General features: G+C 46.2%; 1 pseudogene; it reads left to right on the top strand.

Moving 5' to 3' along the window:
- Positions 1-8,835: 8,835 nt before the first annotated feature.
- LOC115387921 (ankyrin repeat and EF-hand domain-containing protein 1 pseudogene) lies at positions 8,836-10,842 on the top strand (annotated as a pseudogene).
- The last annotated feature ends 4,748 nt before the right edge of the window (positions 10,843-15,590 follow it).

Raw genomic sequence — 15,590 nt, 5'->3', positions numbered from 1 at the left:
ACGGGAAATGCATTCAACTCAAAGTGTGTCTTCCCTATCAGAGAGTGTCTGTTTTTAAAATCTTCAGAATATCAGGATCTTCCAGTTCACAGGCCTCAGTGACTCCTGTTTTTTGCCCCCACCTCATGCTGTTAGCTTCTTCATTTTTTAAATGCTGGATCTTAACAGGAGCTGGATCAGAGCTGAGGGTGTGGAGGCCGATCAGCTGACGCTGATTCACCGTTTACCGCTCGTTCGGCCAGTTTAAGGAGTCAGTATGAAGGGAAATCAGAGGGCTGGTGGATGACCTGACGCAGCCATGGGAGCTGAGCTTATCAAATGCTTCACAGCTGTTATCAGTGAGAAGCAGTTTGGACACGAAGGTCGGAGACACAATCTGTCTGAGTGACTTCAAACTGATAGAAAGCCACATCTTTAATATCTCGCTGTGTGATGATAGGAACAAACCCAGACATTTCATGCAATGTATAGAAATAAAGTTGCAATAATATACACAAGGTTTTTTTCTTTTAAATTTTAGGATTATCACAAAAAAAAAATTGTCACGCTAACTTCTTCATGGTAAGAAGAGTTACATCTGCCTTTTAATGTATTGCAGAAACCCTGGAAAGCTGCACGATTTATGACTAAAAGAAATGCTTTTGAATTTTTTTTTTTTTAACAAAGGGCCTTTTACACTGCTTTTCAGCTTGTTTTCCTTTTAAATTTTTTTCAGTGGTTGTTTTTACCTCTTGTTGTTGTTTTTTAATACTATTTTACCCTTTTGACAGTTTTTTAAATACTTTTTCCCCTTTATAGTTGTGTGGGAGAACCCAAAACTCTTCAGCATATAGCCTGTAGCCTGTAGTATGTAGCCTGTAGCATGTAGCATTTAGTATGTAGTATGTAGCCTGTAGTCTGTAGGCTGTAGCATGCAGCCTGTAGCCTGTAGCATGTAGCCTGTAGCCTGTAGGCTGTAGCATGTAGTATGTAGCCTGTAGTCTGTAGGCTGTAGCCTGTAGCCTGTAGCATGCAGCCTGTAGCATGCAGCCTGCAGCCTGTAGCCTGTAGCATGCAGCCTGTAGCCTGTAGCATGTAGCCTGCAGCATGTAGCCTGTAGTATGCTAGAAGTAGCTTGACTCCTCCACCATCCACACATCAGCTGAACTAAAGAGCGACGTCGGTCTAACTGCTGCTCCAATCGTCAGCTGGTGGTTCAGGTCCTGGTGGATGATGTAATGGAATCCTCTCCTGGTTCTAAGCTCTAAGTTCTCAGTGCAGTACCGGCCCTGGTCCTGGTCCAGCTGTCAGAGCATCCCTGGTGGACTGCAGCCACCATCAGCTCACCTGGCCGATTCCAGTCTTCTTCAGACCATCAAGGTGAGCCGTAGAGCCGACTGAGTGGTTTCTCTGAAATGTGTCTGTCAAAGGTTGTGTTTGATTTGCACTCAAGGTTTCCAGACCTGTTGCATCATTTCTAGAGAGTATTTGTACAGTTGTGTGTGTGTGCATGCGTGTCAAAGTGCATGCTGAATTCTTTCCTAAAACAGGAGGAAACAGCTCAGACTGTAATAATTAATTCTGCTCTGGGCGCACTGGACTCCAGGTGAACCTTTGGATTCTTCATATGGAGGAATCCACCTCAGCTGTCGTCTCTTCGGCCGCTGAGTGTCAGCAGGAGTGAGACGTCACGCCACTCATGTTTCGTTTTCATCTTTAACTCACAAAATGTCTGAAAATGCAGATGTTTTCTGTTCTCTTCTATTTGAATGGAATGAAAGGAACAAGGTTGATGAAGCTCGTTCCTCTTCAGTCAGGATCCACGCTGATTTCCCTGGTGATGATGATGATGATGATGATGATGATGATGATGATGTGTTCTGTTTAATGTGTGAACCTGCCTGAGGTTACTGTTCAACACACACACACACACACACAGAGCGGTTAACGGGTAGGGCCGGCGCTTCCTCCATATGTCTGACAGTCATATTTTCCCCTCAGGCAGCGGTTTGTACTTTTTGAAATGCGTGCACACTCATTCATTACTAGAAGCAGAGGTCAAAGGTCAGCACCATGCTCATTATGCAACTTTCACATGTAACAACAGCAGTGGCTTTCACCCTCTGTCCATTTTGTGTTTGGATTTTTGAGGAGGAATCATTATTATTAATCACTGTTGACGATCTGCCGGCAGTCCTGCTGGTTTGGGGTTTTCTCCCACCAGCTGATCCTCCTGTGCTCACCTGAGGGTGAAAGGTCACAATAAAAGACATGCTGTTTCTCTGGTTTTCACATATTTGTCCCCTGCAGTAGAAAGTCATGTTACATAATCCAGAACATTTTCAAGTGCAAAATGACGTTAAATCTCACATTTTTAGAATATTGACGTGGAGTATGTTCTACATTTAGGACGAAACGAGGAAGAAAAGAGGAGGTTTTGTCATTGATAAGACTGTTTTCTGGCTACAGTTCACAGATTCACACTTCCTGCTTCAGTAACCAATGGTCGTGATCACACACCTCACACACACCAGTGTGAGGTGGATGGTGTGCTGCAGGCTGGAGCTCAGGGCAAAAGGCAAAACCGCCGCGACTGTAAAAATATCAGGTTGTTATTGGTAAGAAAATTGACAGGTGTAGACGTTGTTCCATGTGGTCCGGTGCCCTGACGCTGATGCCCGCCGGCCGCCGGTCGCCGTGCGGAGCAGCGGTGTACACCGGCGGCGGCGTTGGGGTCTGTGCAGCGGAGGAAGGCTGCAGCAGCCGGAGCGAGCGCTGGGAGACCGCCATTCATCCCGGGCTGAGGGAACCCGTCCAAATCCCCCCTCCCAACATTCTTCTGGGCTCAAAGGAGCCCGGGACAGAAGTGGCCCTGAGCTGGCACAGGGCGCCTCGGTGTTGCCACGGGCAGCCACTCTGCGCGGCGTTGCCGGGGCCGAGCGCCGCTTTGTCTCCGTTCTCACCTCACTTCCTGGCTGGACGGCCGCTCGCCGCCAGAGGCTGCTGCTCTGCAGCTCACTACACTCCTCTAAAAGCATTTCTTAGTGCTGTCAGTTTTAATCGTGATTATTGTCAACGATTAATTTTTCAAAACTGTAATTAATCGCAATTTCTGTGAGGTCGCCAAGCAGGCAGAGTTCTGGTGAGACCCGTATTGGGTGGATAAGGCGTAATGACAGGTCTTCACAAGTCCTCTGCCAGAATGTTTGGACAAGCCCAGAGTGCAGGCAGATGACTGTCTGTAGCCCGATTGTGCAGTTTGAACGTGTATTAGTCGAGGTGAAGCCCATCTTGAACATCCTCTGTTCTGTTGAACTCTGTGAAGTACTTTGTACTGTATGAGCTGTATATTGGTGCTGTTTGTCATTTTGAACGGAGGTGCGGGTCTATGCTAATGTGTGTGTGCTGCAGCTGCAGGCTGTTTCAGCTCAACGAGCAACCTGTTGAAGCTGCTGGAAAACAGCTTCAAGCAGCTTTTACATCCACTGTAAACATTACTGCTTACTATTTAAATGGAAAAGCTCGTGTTGACTCACATGTAAAGCAAGGCCTCATTAATATTAATACAGATTAAGATGAGAAATACAGTCATTTTGTATATATTTATTTCATTTAGTTGTTATATATATTAATTGCATAATGATAGCATTACGTGATCTACTGACTAACTACGGTAAGGCTGAAGGGACAAACTGAACAGAGAGAAATTGTTGAGACTGCTTCAAAGAGGGCAGCACAGTAAATATATTCTTTTATAAAAGTTTTTACAATGAATAAAAAGAATGTTGCCTTCCTTTTAAAGGTGCTGTAGGCAGGATTTTGCTAGTCAATGCTAATTTTTCTGTGTTTTCTTTGGATTAAATGTTAGAGTATCCTTTAGGAGTGTAGCATAATTGCACTACCGCGAGGGCGCAGCGTTTCCATCTGTCTCTGTTCTGAGCTGAAAAGGAATCTCGACAGCTCCAGGTAACTTTGACCAATCAGAAGAGCCCATGAGGCACAGTTGTTTTTTATAATGAAGCGATAAAAACAAACAAGCAAAATGGTAAACAAATGCAAAGGTCACAAGTAAATCTCATGTTATTAGTTTCAGAGTTGACAGTCACTGTAATAATAATTTTCAAACAGTTGCGTTTTCAGTAGCTCTGAGCACCGTTGCCATGTAAACGGCCAAACCGGCAGCCCTGTGAGAGAGGAGCTGCTCATGTCCGACTCACATCAGGTCAGTGAGAAAGGGCCTCATGTGGGCCGAATCTGAGACGCAATCCTCTTAGTGTCTGAATCCTCTTAAAGACATCCCGTGAGTTTCCACTCTGCCTGCCCGCATTCCTGCAGAGCAGCGCCGCCGTCCCTCTGGATGACCTCTGACCCATGAGTGAGGAGGCACCGGACACCGACCCTGGGCTGCCCCGGGGGGTGGAGGTAGTTCCTCCAGAGGCACATGGGGCTGACCCCAGCATCCACCCTGAACGGGATCCAGGGGAGCAGAGGATGGACTGATGGATGAGTGGGATGCTCAGGATGATTTGGATGAATCTGCTGCCATCTAGCGGTGTACTTCTGGGATTACAAATGCAAATCTGGTTCTGTGACTTGTCAAATCAAACCAGGTGAGATGCTCTTGTTCTTTCTCATTTATTTAGCTCAATATTTAAGAATAAATATGAAATTTAAGCTACACCCATAATCACCACTACGGCTACTATCAATATCTCCTACTCACAGGCGTAATTTACGTAGGGTTGGTGGGTTATGAAAACCCACGGGCCCTCTTGTGGTGAAATCCTGTCCCACCACCACACTGCCGACGATTTTTGTGTTTGTTTTTTGTTTGTTAAAATCTGAGGCAGAATGAACGCATCAGCTGCCTTCTCTCCGGCCAGAGGCGCCGCTACACATAGGGTCCTGAGCGAGCTGAAGGGGGCCCCGAGGGATGGCTGACATCAGTCAATTTCAATGACAAATTAAAGGCGCTACACTAGACGCTGCAATGACAGCGTGTCGAAAATCCCCCGTATGGGGCCCTTTCCGAGTACTCACCAGTTTGGCGGATATCAGCGTCGGGAACGTGCCTAATGGGGCCCCACTACTACCCGGCTTGCATCAAAGCAGGGCCGGTTGCAGGCATAGGCGAACTAGGCGGCCGTCTAGGGCGCAGTGTGGGGGGCGCCGTGGGGGCGCCGTGGCTGTACAGGGGGCGCTCCGGCGCTCCGTGTTCTGAGTTAGCACTGCTCTGTGCCGCTCCGCCACTCCGTGCGAGCACCGCACCGCTCGGCATCGCTCAGACTCGTTGTTTATTCAGAGGTGAGTCGGGGAAGGTTTTTGGGACGGACACAATGGAAGTGGATGGTATTTTTGGTTCCCCTCGTCAAACTCATCAAATACACAATCCAACAACCCCAAAACACTTTGGTGGACACGTTATAATCCGCACATTCACTACACTGTGGAACACCAACAAATAATATTGTAGCGTTACGACACTGAAGCAAATACTGGGAACTACTTTTTCTTTTGAGATCACTACGCCCAGACGCCATGTTTAGTTCTTAGCAATCTTCGCATAAACAACTCAATCTGGTAATTTTGCATCAATATTTCACAGCGTAGTGAATGTGTGGATTATAACGTGTCCACCAAAGTGTTTCGGGGTTGTTGGATTGTGTATTTGATGAGTTTGACGAGGGGAACCACAAATACCATTTACTTCCATTGTGTCCGTCCCGAAAACCTTCCCCGACTCACCTCTGAATAAACAACAGCTCACCCTCACAAAAAAAGTAAGTACGCTGTTCGAAATGACTAAGGAATTGCACTAAATGGGCCAATTTGCCAAAATGTTGAAGTATCGCTTTAATTAAATCACAAAATTAATTTATGCTTACTACATTTATTTTATTACTCATCAAATAGAAGTTGAGCCAATACCTAAGACGTGTAACTGTCAGAGTAAAGACTTTAAATTTGTGTTTCTCTCCTTATCTATTCCCTGAATTTGTGAAAGATCTGTTATTTTCACAATCTGTCTCAACTTTTTTTCTATTTTATTTCTTTTTTGTGAGCTAATTTTGGGCCTTTTGTTTCTGATAGTGTTGTTAGTCAATGTCATATTATTCATTTAGAATTATGGAAAATGTCATAAATGTACTGTATTGCCCTGAATATAGGACGACTCTGATTATAAGAGGACCCCTAATTTTCAAATATTTTGTGAAAATAGAAATATGTTGAAGACAATAAGGTTACTCATAAAACAACTTTTTATTGAACAATTATTCTAAAAAAACTCACAACAGAGAAAACATTTCATGTGATTTAAAATCAAGAAATATTACTGCAGTATGAAATAAAAAACTACATTCCCTTTCTCAAAATCTGAGGCTGTGAATCAGTGAATAAGCAACAAATAAGTTCCTCAAAGGTTCAATAACTGCATTAATGAAGTAAAAAACTTTATAAGCATCAAATTCAAGTTCTATTCAACTTCATGAGCATTAATAATTCAGTCTAATATATCTTGGCTGCTTGGCAGTTGTTTGTTGACTCTGCTGTGTTGAAGCATCAGTTTAAAGTTGGCATCAAAACTTCACCTCAGTTGTTTGCTCACTTGTTTGTTCCAGATGATCACGTTCCTCCATTTTTCATCAGATCACTGTGATGCTCCATTGGTTTTCTAGTCACCGGTACTTTGGCTCCATCTAGCGGCGCGGATGTGTAATGAAAATCTAGTCCTCGATTATAGCACGACCCCTTTTTGGAGAATACATTTTCTGGAAAAAAAAACATCGTCCTATATTCGGACCAATACGGTAATTACATTTTTCCAATACAAACGTGACTGTACTAATGCTAGTGCCACTCTCCTTGTGATTCAGGGTTGGACTACATCAGGGAGCAGTTGGAGGATCCTTCCATGTCAGCAGATGCTGGATCTGGCTCATCTGATAAGAGAGACTTCATCCACATCCTGAAAAGTTCCCGCAAACCACCAAGCGCCACCAAGCAGCTTGATTTGTACCTGGCCTACTCAACAGATTACATCAAGATTCTCGAGACGCTTCCTGTGATTCTCTAGTTGTCTGTCAAACTCAAGACACCTCTACCTGCTTCTGCAGCTTGTGAAAGGCTGTTCAGCACAGCAGGTCTCATCTTCAGCCCAAAAAGAGCACGGCTAGCTGCGGACACTTTTGAAAATCAGCTTCTCTTGAGAATGAACCGCAAGTTCAACTTCTCCACTTGAGCCGGATGTTTTGTGTGTGGTACTGTGCCTCAGTTCATGAAGATTCCCCCAACATTGTTAAAAAGTGGTCTTCGTTAAATTTTGCAAGACATTGTATATTTTTTGAGTTGTATTATACACCATACCACATTTCATTCACCTGAAAGTGAAATAAAAAAACAAGGGGAGACTAATGTATGGTTGTTTTGCTTCTTTTCATGCGCACTATAAAATACTTGTACTTTTACTTTTGATACTTGAGTATATTTTTTTGAGAGATACTTTTGAATACTTAAGTACATTTATTGTGATGTACTTTAAGACTTTTACTTAAGTAATTTTCTTATAGGTGACTTTAACTTCTACCAAAGTCATTTTCAGTTATGGTACTTATACTTTTACTTAGTTACTTTTTTTAGGTACTTTATACACCTCTGGCTGCTGCCTCAGGAAATGTCGACTGCTGCAAGTTCTTGGCACAAAGAGGTTGTGACCCCAAACTGAAAAACCTGGAAGGTTTGCTACCCCGTAACACAGCCAAAGACTCTGGTCATAAAAATGCAGTCAAGGAGCTGCAGAAAGCAGAGAGGCAACATGGGAAAAGCATGGAACCCAGTGAGGACGGCCTCATGTGTGACCTTTGGGCCCTGGCCCTCCACGACTGGTCCCACGAGCATCAGACTGAACTCCGTCAAGCTAGTAAGTAAGCACTCCTTTTGTTAGTTCTCGAAAATAGCATCAGAGTGAGCACTCTTCACATTGCTTTCCTGTTCCAGCTCTGCAGCTAAGTTTCAGTTCTGCTAGCTTCATGGATACTTCCAAAAGCCAGAGACATGCTTAAGGAGCTGCTGAACTCGTGTGTTTGTGATAATGTTTGTCTGTAAGTATTGTGTAAATAAGTAGCAGACAATTGTGGTGTTATTCTTTTTTGTATTGCACGTGTTCTGTTACTGTTTGCAAATATTTACAGCGGTATTCTGTACAATGCTGCAGGATTCTGTATGTTTGATGTGTTACTGTAGTTATGTGAATGTGCTTATCATTTGTGTTATTTTTCTGTCATGTTTCCGTTTTACATCCATCCATTCTTCTGATCATCATATATGGCTATTGTAACTTCAGTAAAGATTCTGAAAGTCCATCCTTGTGTGGTGATTGGAGTCACGTTTGGATGTTAACTGGCTGTTTAACTTCGTACTGGGATACGCGCTGCATGGGCAGTATAGTATAAAGACAAGATCACGGCGGGCTCAAGCAGACGGCGCAAACGGCGCGCAACGAGTTACACGTCGAAGTTTGCGGCAGAAGAATGAATGTCACATCAGAACGTGCGCAATTTCCGGGAATGGTGTGCTATGACTTTTCTCGACGTTCCACTGCAAAATAACCGAGAAAATGACAAAAAATAAAATAAAATAAAACGGCGAATTTTTCCCCATTCAAATGAACGGGGGAACCTTCCGGAAAGGAGAGCAAAGCCACTTGGTTACCATGGCAACAGACTGAGCTGACTTTGATCTTCTGGGAGAGTGGTGGCAGGAACAAAGCCACAACTTCCGCACTAGACAATTCGCGCGGAAATGGAGCAGAGGATGGAGCAGAGGACGGAGCAGAGGATGAGCAATGGCGGCGGCAGCATGGCGCAGGGCCGTCTGCAGGAGCTGCAGATCTACCGCCTGCTGCAGTATGTGCGTGAGACAGACAAATCGAACATTGAGATGATGGTGAAGCATGGAGTGCATAACCTCATCAACTTGACTGAACCGGAGGACGGCACCGGGGCACTTCACGTGGCCGCCTCTCTCAACGACCACGAGTTCGTCAGCTTCCTTCTCTCCCTGGGAGCTCAGCCCGACATCCGGGACAAGAGGGGGCGCACCCCGGCCATGTTGGCGGCTCAGCTTGGTAGTCACAGGATTGTGGATCTGTTGATCCAGAACCAAGCTGACCTGCGGCTCCAGGACGATGAGGGTAGAGGTGTGCTGTTCTACTGCATGTATCCCACCGGGCGCCACCTCCACTGCCTGCAGGCCGCACTCAGTGTCCAGGCAGATCCCAACAACGTGTCGGCTGATGGGACACACGTCTTCCAGCTGATGTGTCAGAAAGCCCTGGAGATCACCGACATGTGTCTCACCATACTGGATCGTGGTGCCGACCCCAACGCAGCCAATCAGAACACTGGCACCACTGCGCTAATGGAGGCAGCCAGAGCAGGTTCACCGCAGCTTGTTCGAGCCATTCTTCAGAGAGGAGGAAGCCCAAACGCTCTGGATCAAAAACACCTCTCGGCTGTACACTATGCTGCCATGGGGGGTGTGATTGAGGTGCTTCAGGTGCTGTCTGGCTACTCCGCAGGCATTAACATAATGGACCTGGATTACCACACACCCTTACACTATGCTGCTGCCTCAGGCAGTGTCGACTGCTGCAAGTTCTTGGCACAAAGAGGTTGTGACCCCAAACTGAAAAACCTGGAAGGTTTGCTACCTCGTAATATAGCCAAAGACTCTGGTCATAAAAATGCAGTCAAGGAGCTGCAGAAAGCAGAGAGGCAACATGGGAAAAGCATGGAACCCAGCGAGGACGGCCTCATGTGTGACCTTTGGGCCCTGGCCCTCCACGACTGGTCCCACGCGCATCAGACTGAACTCCGTCAAGCTTTCGGACACGACTCGGACACAGTTACAGCAGAGACGTTCATTTGTGTGTTGGAAGGTCTAAAGGCTCCGGTTGACCCTGAGCAACTTCATATAATCGTCACAGTCCACGATGAGAAAGAAGAGGGTTGTGTTAACATCAGTGAGTTTTTTCATGGTGGGAAGTACGTCAAAAAGCCTTACCGGCTTGACTCGTATGTGTCCAAGACCAAAGGAGGAAAGAAGGGAGCTAAAGGAGCCAAGAAGAAGAAGAAGGGAAAAATCCCCCTCCCCATTTGTACACTCCCAGAAGAGCTCATGGAACGGCGAGCGGACGGCGGACCGCCCCACTTCATGATTGAGAAATACTGCCACTGCTCGGACATCAGCAGGCTCGGGAGCGATGGTCCACCAGACCATCCCGCCGCCGACGACTCAGGATGGTACACCCAGGAGCCAGAGAGGGCCTACGTCAACATCAACCACTGTGTTCGACATGGCGACCTCCAGTCGCTGGACCTTGCATTCAGTCAGGAGGTTCCAGTGGATGTCCAGGATGAGTACTTCAAGGCGCCGCTGATGGTGGCGTGCGCCTGTGGAAACTATGAGGTGGTCCGGTACCTCCTCAACAAGGGGACCAACATTGACGCGTGCGACCAGTTTTTCTGGACTCCCCTCCATCAAGCAGCTTTTTCTGGGCAGGTGAAGATTGTTGAGCTTCTGGTGGCGCATGGGGCAACGGTGGATGCTCCTTCAGTGTGTGGAGCCACGCCCCTCATGAGGGCAATCGAGACGTCCCGGCCCGCCTGCGTGGACTTCCTCATCAAAGCTGGCGCCGACGTGAAAGCAGAGGACAAGAACGGACTAAACTGCCTGGATATTGCCAGAGCTTTTGAAAATTCCAAGATTATCGACCTTCTCAAGGACAAAATGGATTCTCTCCCAAAGCCAAAGGAGACAGCACAGGAACAGGAAAACAAAGCTCGAAAGCCCAAACGGACTTAAACCCCATGATGGTATTAATCTGGCAATGAAAGAGCTACAAGGTTAGGCAGAAAGAGACAAAAAATTCAGGCATAACGCACTAAAAAAAGAGACTCACAAACCGGAAACTAAACACAGAATGAGTTCCTAAGCTTACCTACCAAAATATAAAAGGACAGTTCATGACACCAGCTTATGACACCGAAAAATGTTAAAAAGAAAGCATTACAAAATAAAAAAAAAAATTACAAAATCTAATGTTTTTGTCATTCCACGGTAAACAACTGTTAAAAACCAAAACATCAGAGACCAGATTTTTTCCAGTGGATCATTTGGAATTTAGTGACTAATCTTAGAAGTATATCACATCCTCAGTTATTTTGTCACTTTAGTTCCATGTAAGTTAGCTGATGATCAATTTGTATGATCACAGATGTTGTTTCATAATATTGTGGATCTCTGGTAATTTGTGAATCATCCTCCGATGTCTGTGTTTCCTGCAGTACGTTCATGTTGCTCATGCACAGTGATGACAAGATCTGTCTAGGTACCAGTGGATTTATTGAAACAGAAACAGTCTGCAAATACAGAATGAACACAGTGTTTCTAGAGTATTGGCTTCGACGAGAGTCTTTCACCGGGCTGACTTTTTTTTTTCATCGTCTTTTTTTTTTTTTTAACCTGAATGGAGGTCTGACTGCTGGAATGTTCCACAGAGATTTGCTCTTCCAACAGGAGTTTTTAAGTATAAAGCTCCTCTCGATAAAATGGTTTCTCACTATGTTTTATTTATTTTGAGTGCTGCTACATGATATTGCTGGACTTGATGGGGACAGAAAGACAGGAAGAGAGACAGAGAGTGAAAGAAACAAACAAGTGAACAAACAAGCAAACAAAAAAAGTGGAGAGAAGGACGACAGAGCAAAGATATGACCATCCTTCAATTAGTATCGACACTCCAGAAGACCGGCTATTGCACCTAAAGATATGACAGAGGGCATCCTACGGGCTTTCGTTGGAGAACATAGCTGATAGTGAACTGGAACGTGCAAACTGAGGATCCAGGTATGAAATTACAAACCAGGGCATCAGGAGAGACCGAAATGGAGCAGATGCCAAGGATCTTGAAGCAGGCGCTGGCCGTGGTGTGGTCAGGGCACTCCTGTGGTAGTTGTGCTTTAGGATGGAATAGACAGAGATCGGAGTCTTTATAATCTTTATTCCTCCGTCTTGTGAAATTCATCACTAGCTCCTTCATCTTTGAGACACTGAGCTGCAGGTGGTCCAGTCCTCCAAACCCCTGTGCTTGGCTTTCTGGTCCCTACTAATCCAGCCCATAGCAGAGTCGTCAGAAAACGTCTGCAGGTGGCAGGACTGTGACCAGAGCCTGAAGTCTGGGTGTGACCAGGAAAGGAGACAGCAATGCCCCAAAGCCTCACACACTGTGGGGGGCCAGTGAGGTCCTTGTTGATCCAAGCCGCCAGTGGAGTCTCCACTTTAATGTCCAGTAACTTATCACTGAGTGAAGTGTTGAGACCACAGGAGAAGTCAAAGAACATGACTCTCACAGTTCAGAAGAAGGAGTGGGGAGCTTGAGCAGGGATGGGGGGAAGTCGGTTGGGGTAGAGGGGAGGTCATAATGATAGAGGTGTGAGGGAAGTGCTTGGAAGGGCGAGCAGAGTCCCTGTGGCCAAACCTGTTGAAAAACGGGTTCAGTTGATTGTCTCCTCCCATCATCTGATCTGCCTTCTTACTGTGACCAGTGATGACTCTCATCCCACTTTATGCCTCCCCCATGTTCTTCTGCTGGAGCTTGCTCTGCAGCTTCCTCCTGTTACTGTCCTTCCAGCTTCAAAGAAGTATTCCAGCCACAGGAAAATGATAAATCCAGAGTGAAGCAGCATGTCTTCACTGTTCAAGAAATCACAGCAGTGTCACAGTGCAGCTGCCACGCCCTCCACCTCAACCACCACCTAGGGACGGTACCTCACCGTTTTTTCCCTTCCTCCTCCTCCCTTCTTTGTTTTCCTCAGGTGTCCATGCCAAGGTGTGTGTAAGGAGGTGACCGGTTCAGGAGTAACGAGCTGATGGGCTTCACCCGTGGCGGAGAGTGGCATGACTGCCTCCATCTGGTCAACAGTCGAGGTCGGACCGTTGTACTCCAGCAGTCAGTCTGCTGTTGAGACCTCGTTGAGCTTCTGTTTGTCTTTGCTGGAGACTGACGACTGCTCCCACTCTGTCCGAGCCTGCCGAGCTGCCGACCAGCCGCCTCAAGCACTCCTGGGTTGCACCACTTGGGAACTGGCCGGCAGCCAGTCTCGGCCAGCACCACCAGTCCTCCTTCATGACACACCTCTTCCACCTGCCTCACCGCTCGGCTCGCTCCTGGAGACTCCTCTGCCGGCTGGGCCCCAATCCCGGAAAACCAGCATTCGGCTCAGTCCTCCGCTCTTTCAACTCTGACCACCAGAGAACCTCTTCCGTTCCACAAACTGAAGAATCTTAATTTCAATTTTTGGAGCAAGAGATGAAAAGACACAAGGTGGGCGGGGCCAAAGAGCAACCAGGGATGGGAGTGATTGAGAACCAAGGATGCAATGTAGAAAGTTGGCGTTAACATTTCAACCACATTGAGACTATCTAAACGTCTCTGACTTTACCTGCACAGAGGTTGTCAAGAGTATGATTGCAAATGAGAAAACCATAACAAGACACTTCCTAGAATCCAGAGTAGACCTGAGAAAGAGCCACCTGTTTCCTGTGGAGGGCTCCTGTTCTCAGTGCAAACGGCCCCACCAGTATCATCATGGTAATTTAGGGAAGACTTGTGACAAGTTTTGTATTAATGGGATTTTTTTTCAACTGTGAAATGGTGTTAATATTAACATTAACTTTGTTCCAGTTTTTGAGCAAAAGCGTCAATGCAAATTTGTCCTGCATATCATTGGAAGTAAAATGAAAATGCAAAGAAGCACTATTTTCTGTATCTTAATTTCAGGTTCATTCAAGGTGCTCACTTAATCCTTTCGTGTCTTGTTTGAGCAGAGTCATGAAAAATCCACTGTAGGGCAGGTAAGAATGACTGAAGTCCTCTGATAACTACAACCAGAGCTAATTGGAATCAAGAGTGAGCAAACCTGAAGTCTAAGGGATAAAAAGGGATTTTCACTTCAGCATAAAGCAACTTTAAACAAATCTTCCAAGTTTTTCTTGTCAAGAAGGCCCTGTTAAAGGGAAACATGTCTTTATGTCTGAAGACCTTCTGTGTGGAATTGCTGACGAGCAGAAAAAGACTGAAGGGGCTGTAAAGTCGTAGTCACAGTCAGAGTACCTGCTCCTGCTTCCTGCTGCATTGCAGTTGGCCATTTGGTCCACATGGTGTCAGTCTTACCCAGATGAAGAAGTGAGCTCGTGCTGTCATCTGCAGCCTGACATTTTATCCAGAACGTAAATCAACACTGTCAGGCCCGAGCAGGTCGTGAGTGAGACGTGGATGAAGTGCACAGACACCGCACCGTGTGTAGGAGCTGCAGGGCAAAGAGGATAACGGTCCGTATTAGTCACCAAAGCCGGGGGAGATGTATGAACATGGCTGCAAAGTTCAAGGACTTCTTGCTCCAGTTGCCGGCTGAAGGCTGCCGAGCTCAGACTGGAGAATGATCTGGAGGCATCCGCGAAGTCACGAAGACAGGGAAGGAGAGGCTGGAGTCACATCGCCGGGTTGCCATGGAAACATACCTGCTCCTCACTCGAGCATCATCCCTGAACAAGGAGACAGAAGTCTGTCGAATGTGGAAGCGAGGGAGAGAGAGGCGAGGCGTGCATTTCATTACACTGATCAGAATTCTGAAGCTCATCTCCCAAAACCCAACTTTACATCAATATCCGAGGCACCAGCACACACATACATGGGAATAACTCTCATTCCACACAAGCCCTCAGCGCATCCCACTATCTGACAGATTCTCCTCGAACTCAGCACATGTGTGGGTGGACCTGAAATTCAATGAGCCTAAAAAACACAAAGGTTACTTCCACCCGGAGCCTCCAAAAAGACTGCTGCAGTTCTCCACAAAAGACTGCTGCAGCATGGCCGGTGCATGGCTTCCAGCCATCTCACATCCATTCCTCTGCTGAATTTGATTTACATGGCTTTACATACTCCATCCACGCCATCAGGCTGCTGCATGTGGCAATAATATATATCTTCATTTTCAGAAGCGTTAAGACAGAGCATGAGTAGCACATCTCAGTGCTGCAGAATTTAGCATTTATGCCACTCACAATCAGTCATGAGAAGTGACTAATTCACATCATAATCTACCCTCATAACTAGACCCTCCAACACACTCCATTAGTTTCAAGGTCACTCTTCATTAGGCGGCTGTTATTGATGCCGTGTTATGTTTGGGTTACGAGGACTCAGAGCGACAGACGCCGCCACTGGTGAAGGATGGACCGACAGCCGGAGAACACAGAACAAGGCCATTATATACCAAAGCCGCCATGTGAAGACGGTCACACACTCAGGCAAAGGTGACAGCCTCCAGGACGGGGAGCAGCAATCAAACATCTTGAAGCCCTCTGAGGCAACTGTTGTTGTGATACTGGGCTATACAAAAATAAATTGATTGATTGATTGATTGACAAGGAAGGGAAGCCGAGCAGCCCCAAACAAGAGACAGAGTGAAGAACTACTAGAGTCAGTCAGGCCATGTGTACACAGACAGGTATTTAGAAAATTTATATTTTCACCTGTGGACTTTAAG

The sequence above is a fragment of the Salarias fasciatus genome, chromosome 5 (assembly GCF_902148845.1).
Source record: "Salarias fasciatus chromosome 5, fSalaFa1.1, whole genome shotgun sequence".
In the NCBI taxonomy this organism is placed as follows: Eukaryota; Metazoa; Chordata; class Actinopteri; order Blenniiformes; family Blenniidae; genus Salarias; species Salarias fasciatus.
Note: the sequence above shows the minus strand (reverse complement) of the source record. Positions and strands in the feature narration are given on the sequence as shown.